The 6,333-nt window shown below is 33.8% G+C and overlaps 1 long non-coding RNA gene across 1 annotated transcript; it reads left to right on the top strand.

Moving 5' to 3' along the window:
* The first annotated feature begins 362 nt into the window (after positions 1-362).
* Positions 363-2,636, top strand: LOC147648182 (uncharacterized). Its single transcript, XR_015280614.1, has 2 exons — positions 363-468; positions 1,125-2,636. It is a non-coding gene; the product is annotated as an uncharacterized LOC147648182 (long non-coding RNA).
* The last annotated feature ends 3,697 nt before the right edge of the window (positions 2,637-6,333 follow it).

Genomic DNA, 6,333 nt, shown 5'->3' with positions numbered 1-6,333 from the left:
AGCTTGTGTCAAAACAAAAAAATATGTTTTTTTAAGTTGAGATTTAGTAATGCTGACCTAGTCTCAGTGCTCCTGCTTATAAAGTTGCTCTTTCCAGGGGACTAGTGCTTCCTGAATACTTAATAGAAAACAAGTAAAAACACTTTTTAGTTTCCAAAACTGAAGAAGAAAATTTCCATTGTTTTTCATGGCTTGCGATGCGTGCTGCTTGGTTGTGATGAAGAGCAATGCATTAGTGGTGGTGTGAGCCATGAAAACAATATCAGTTTAGTATGCTGTTTAGTTCTGAAAAGTGTATGCAAGAATAAACGGCATTTCCAGCCTAAGTATCTGACTACAGATCCTCTCTGTCTTCCAGCGTGATCTGTCTCATCATTCAGAGCATCCAAGGAAGGAAAAGTAAGCATAGAGCAAGCTCTGAAGCATAGACAGAACAAAGAGAAGAAAATTACAAAGAAATGTGACCCGGTAATTGTCCACACAGATTCAAATAACAAACACCTATTAAAACATTTTCTGAAGGCCTGGAGCTTTCAGAAGAAAATATAAAGGCATTTCTCCCTGGAAAACATTATCTTTCATCTTTGCATTCTTTAGAAAACCAGGTCTTTTCAAGTTTTCTGGCTAAGATGTTACTGTGTGATGTATCATGTGTTATATCTAAATGCATCTGTCATGAAGCTTTGAGTTGACACATGTTCCTATTTATACCTGTTCACTCAAGCAGTATTCACTTCCACACAAGATGGTTAATACAGTATCAAATTCTAGCGCAGATATTCTATGTGTGAATTTTTATTGTAGTAGCCTTATTCATGACAAAGCTTGCCAGGTGAATGCAGGGAATAAAAATAGGTCAGATAGTGCCAAACCCTGTATTGCAAATAATGCATGCTATATATACTAAAATTATGCAAGTAGAAATTAATTAATTAGTTTCTAACTGAAGATTTTTAGCACTGTGAAAAATTAAATCTGCAGAAAAAAATGAGCAAAGGTGTCTTTTTTTCTCTCTGAACATTTATAGGTAATAAATAAAGCTTTGATAAATTTCTCAAATATCACTTATGGTAATATTTATTAATACATAAACACTCTATGAAATGTCATCTATTGTTTTGTAGGTAGTGACTGAAGAAAATAGCTTTTTTTATTCTCGTTAGTGGTAACGCTGGTCTGCATTTGTTGGTAAAATGTCAGAAGGCACAGAGAAGTGTCTACAGAAAGGAACAACTCAGGTGCCTCATTGTGTTGTCCAGACATCCATCTGTGATTGCTGGGGATTTAGATTCCTCTAAGCTAATGCATGGCTCAGATGGACTTGAGGAACACTGACAGACTGCAACATGAGACCAGTCACGTGTACCGAGAGATGACAGCACAGATTCGAGGTACAAGGCTTTACAGATAATCCCTTTTAAAATGTACATTGTCTCGCACGTTGCTTTTTTTTCTGTGCTACACGACCTTACACAACAATAGATTATCAGAAGAAAAGTGATTTTATTACGTTCTGCCCAAGTGGAAACTAAACAGGAGAGCTCTGACTGATAAAAGAAAAAATAGAGCAGCTCAGGACTCCAGTGTTGGATCCCGTGGGTGAGGAAAACCCCCCACATAATGATATAATCCCTTTTTACCAAACCAGAATATCCCCTTATTGTTAAAAGCTAAATGAACTGGTTAATATATTTTACATACCTAAGTCAAATAAAGGCAAAGGAAAAAAATTAGCAATGTAATATACTAAAAACATTTTAAGTAACCTAATTAAACCAGACTGTTCTCTTACCACCAAAACTCAAAAGCCAACAGAAAAAAATTATGGAAGTAAGGGCTGAATTTGATAAATCAATTGTATTTTCTATGAAAGCAACTGCAGCTAAACCCCAAGTACTAGAGTTTTGCAACAAAATACTATTTAATGGAGAAATTCAGATGAAATAAATAAGTTCTGATGCAAAAATTCCAAGACTAATGTCTTTAAACAGACTTCAATTTTATTTAACACTTTAAAATAAAAGTCATCGGAGGATATTCCCAGAAAAAAAGAAAATCCATTAACACATATATTTCCCTCTTCTCTCTTTCCTGTGAAATTTATAATGCTAAAACATTTATCAATTTCCAATAGCTATATTTTTTGAAAGTTGTTGTTTTTTTTTTTAACTTTTGAATATATTTAGCTTCTAGGAAGCACTGAGAATTGGCACTTATAAAGTCCACGTAGTCCTGATATTTACCCAAACAAAAAAGCAGCCATTAGTGCTTCACTCTTTTGCACATGGATTTGAAGTGATATGCTGCAGAAAAATAGTGCTATCGTCTATGGGAATACAAGATTTTTCTGATATCTGTGCAAAAGCTGCAAATAAAAAAAAAATCCCCAAAACACGGTAGTTACTGTAACTCTCAGTGTTGTGAAATAAACCAATTGCCTCAATTAAGGCATCAAACCACATGGCCTAATAAGCAGCTCTGATTCTGTACATATTTTTAAAATAGTAATATATACAGCATGGAGGAATTAATGATAGTTAAAAAATTTGTCACTGTGCTGCTTCTCAAAGTTCTCTATAGGCATTATACATATTTAAACATAAAAAGCTCCTGAAATAAATATTTTACCAAACCTATTGAGAAGTTGATTTATTTTTCTCAGTTTTCATGCTTAGCAAAATAAGTAGGAATCTATCATAGTCGTGGTATTACAAGCCAAGTTTTTAAGCTCAGTTTTATCTCATGCTGGCACAAACAATGTGAAAACTTCTTTACTGTCAGTATTTCAAGTCAATTTTAAAAATGCAAAATATTTTTGTATTTCTATCCTACTGAAACAATACAAATCGTCAAGCAAAGGAGAAAGGAGGTCTCAGTGGGATAGTTTTCAGTTGCTGTGGTCAAAACATAGGTCTGATGGGAAGAACTCAGTGGAGAGGACTTAACACAAAGCATGTGGCAGGGGAAAAAAGGTCTGGCTGTAATCCTACTGCAGTGGTGTCCACCCTGCAGCTACCCTGGTAGACATCCTGTCCAAGACAATTAAAACAATGTTGCAAGCACACAGTACACTGCCACTGTCAAAATCTAGCTTAACTCCACAAAGAAATTCTTTCCTGAGCAGACAAGGATTGCAATAGGTGTCTATTGAGGAAAATTTTGTAACATATTCTTGCACAAGCCACGCATATCCTCAACACTAAGGGTAGGGCAATACATCTCAGCTAAGAAAAAATAGTGTTTATGAAAATCATTACAGGACTTCATCAATTCTTAAGTCTTTTGAATTAAAAACCCCTAAAAAGTAACAGGAAAATAATTTAAAAAAAAGTGGAAGAGTTAATAAGACATTTTAAAATTAAAATACAGGAAGAAGGGATGAAATTCTATAAAGTAAACTGCAACACAATATCAAAAGCTCAGGAAAGTCACAGGCAATGACATTCTTGAAAGGCTAATGTCATCTACTCCTCCAGTGTAATTATGTGTTTAATGGACATGCTGATGGTTGTTTGACTTCTTATGCTTATTCTTATTTATTTGTGGTTCTAATCCCATAGAAAAATTTTTTCCTTCTTGAAAAATGTTTAAAGGATACTAGGAGCCCAGTTCTGAAACAGGTCCTGTCCCAAAGTTATTATGTTATAGAACAAACAATTCAGATATTTTTTAAACCATAGACCTTTGTATCTGTACCTAATTTTAGCTTAGCCTATCTTTTCCTCAGAAATTACATTTTTTAGTAAGTTGAGTTGACTTTTTTGTGGTGGCACATGCTTAAAAGCAGAACTGGTTTATATATACTTATATTATACATTTGTAGCATTGCATATATAATAGTGAGTTTGGTAAGTTTTTTGACTGAAATATAAAAAAGAATATAATTTTAATTACCAGCTATTTTTGTTTGTTTATTACTAAAAGTATTAAAAAAGTATATACTGAAGTAAAATTAAATATATTCCAGTTTTCCTTTTAAGGCAGTGACATCCTCTACAGGCTTTGCTAGCTAAATATAATATTATATTTATTCACATTTTTTACTACTCATCCCAAGCTTTCATTTATTTAGTTTCCAGATTGTACAGTAAAGGTGAGAGGACTCCATAAAATAAGACACTATATTTTCTTGGTAAGTGATCTTCAAGAGTTAGATAGGAGGTCAAGGAACACCCTACTCTCAAGAAAAAACAGAACAAAATCATTGAACGTAACTGATTCTCATGGTTACAAAGAAAAGTTAATCAATTTAAGGGTGCTAGGAAGGGAAATTGAAATAACTAAAAGAATCATACTAAACTTGGCAGTGCTTGTCTTCAACCCAACACTGGGATGCACAACTGGTGTTCATTTCTGGGCTCCTCAGTACAGGAAAGACATGGGCATGCTGGGGAGAGTCCAAAGCCTCAAGGACTATGCAATTGGAGCATCTGACATGCAAGGAGGGCTGGGACTGTTCATCTTAGAGAAGGGGAGGTTTGGAGAAATCTTGCCTATGTGTATAAATACCTGGAGGGGAAGAGAAGAAGACAGACCTAAATTCTCAGTGGTTCCTGGAAAAAGGTTAAGAGGCAATGGGCAATACAGATATAGCTACATTAAAACAAACAAACAAACAAAAAAATAAATTACAAATCAAACATTGGAACAAGTTGCTTGGAGAAGTCTCTGGGGATGTTCAATGTATGTAGCCAACTACATAAAGTAACAGATATCCTGGACCTGGTGTATTGATAACAGAAAAAGGACATGTCTTGTTATTAAGGAAAAACACTTTACCTAAAAAGTGCAGAATTTTTATGTGAGAGGTTTGCTATATTTGATATGTCAGCCTAGTTTTCACAGGTCTTACAAAAATAAAAATACACATTTCTGTTCAACCTGTAGTCTTCTGATTTATTCTGGAGATTGTTTTCTGGCTTCTATTCAATATTCAACGTAATTCACAGGTAAATACATTAAATTTTAAGTAGCATGAGGAAGACAAAGGTTTAGATGAGATTCTGGTGTGCAAAAATTTTTTTTTTTTTTAATTTTTTTTTCAAAACCACAGAAAGCAACAGTTTCCATTTTAGAGCAAAACAGTCAGTAATTTAAATTCTACATTACTACATAACCAAGAGGAAAAAAACCCAAGAAACAAAGGTTAGTGGAATTTAGGACTAAGTATGTATATGGATTTCAGTAAATTTGTGGCCATACTTAGCATTTGCCTTAGTAAATAAATGACTTTTTTTAGGCTAATAATTTATGTCAAGACTATGCCTAAGTGCTTATTCTAGCCACTTGGACTGGTAATGATACTAGGAGTGTAGGCACATGGCCACACCAAAAGCTGTGAGATGCAAATGTTTATAATGAGGGGAAATGGAGGACATTAAAGATCCTGAGTGTTAGGTACAATGAGAGTACACATTTAACCAGATTTCCTCAGATGACTAACAAGAAAGGTATAGAGTGCAATCTTCTCACAATGACATGAATCTGTTAATCACAAAATGTAATAGAAGTTAGTTGTTAACCCATTTAAAATAAAATCAGCTGAAGCTAGGGTATAAAGGAATAACATGTGACTCATCATTTATTTTGGCATGCCTATGTGAGATTAAAATGAACACAATTTATGGGTTATGATTGCTGAAAGAACCTTAACAAAGACACTTCACACAGGAATAAGCAGAGGTTTGTATCATCTTTAAATCTTTCACTTGGAAATAGGATACACACCTGAGAGACATATGATATTTGTAGATATATTCCAGAATATTTACCAAGAGCGTGGTAAATATCCAGATAATCTCTTTAACAGCTGTACATATTAAAATGGCTTTTTTAAAAATTGATCAATTTCAGGAAAATAATGTGAACTGACTGCCAAACACACTGCTAGTGATGAAACCTTCTAGAAAATAATTAAATGTACAGTCACAGTGTTTTTTCTGCTTGCTTGGGAATTCTCAGTATTATGCAAGGGTTTTTTTTAAAGCAAATAAGAGCTTCTTGCTAAGGAATGAAGGACAGAGATCATCCTCTAAGTGTCGAAGAACAAAAGATGTAAAAAAAAGATGTACAAAGGGTACATACTTTAAAGGTGTAAAATTTAAAGGTCTGAGATGGGAAAGTGCTTATGCTAGACACTCAAACATTGACTAAATAAAGAGTAGAGCCTGTCTTTGAAATCTGTGAAGAATTAACTTGTCATGAAGTAAACAATAAACACTATTTTATCAGAGATAGATCTCTGAAGGAAATACAGTTTTATAAATGTATAGATCTAAATACCACAGTGTGAATATTAAGCTAAATCAAGAAGCATACATGAAGAGTTATTGG

The sequence above is a fragment of the Cyanistes caeruleus genome, chromosome Z (assembly GCF_971803275.1).
Source record: "Cyanistes caeruleus chromosome Z, bCyaCae1.hap1.1, whole genome shotgun sequence".
NCBI classification, from domain to species: Eukaryota; Metazoa; Chordata; class Aves; order Passeriformes; family Paridae; genus Cyanistes; species Cyanistes caeruleus.
The sequence above is the reverse complement of the archived record's forward strand: the minus strand, read 5'-3'. Positions and strand labels throughout refer to the sequence as shown.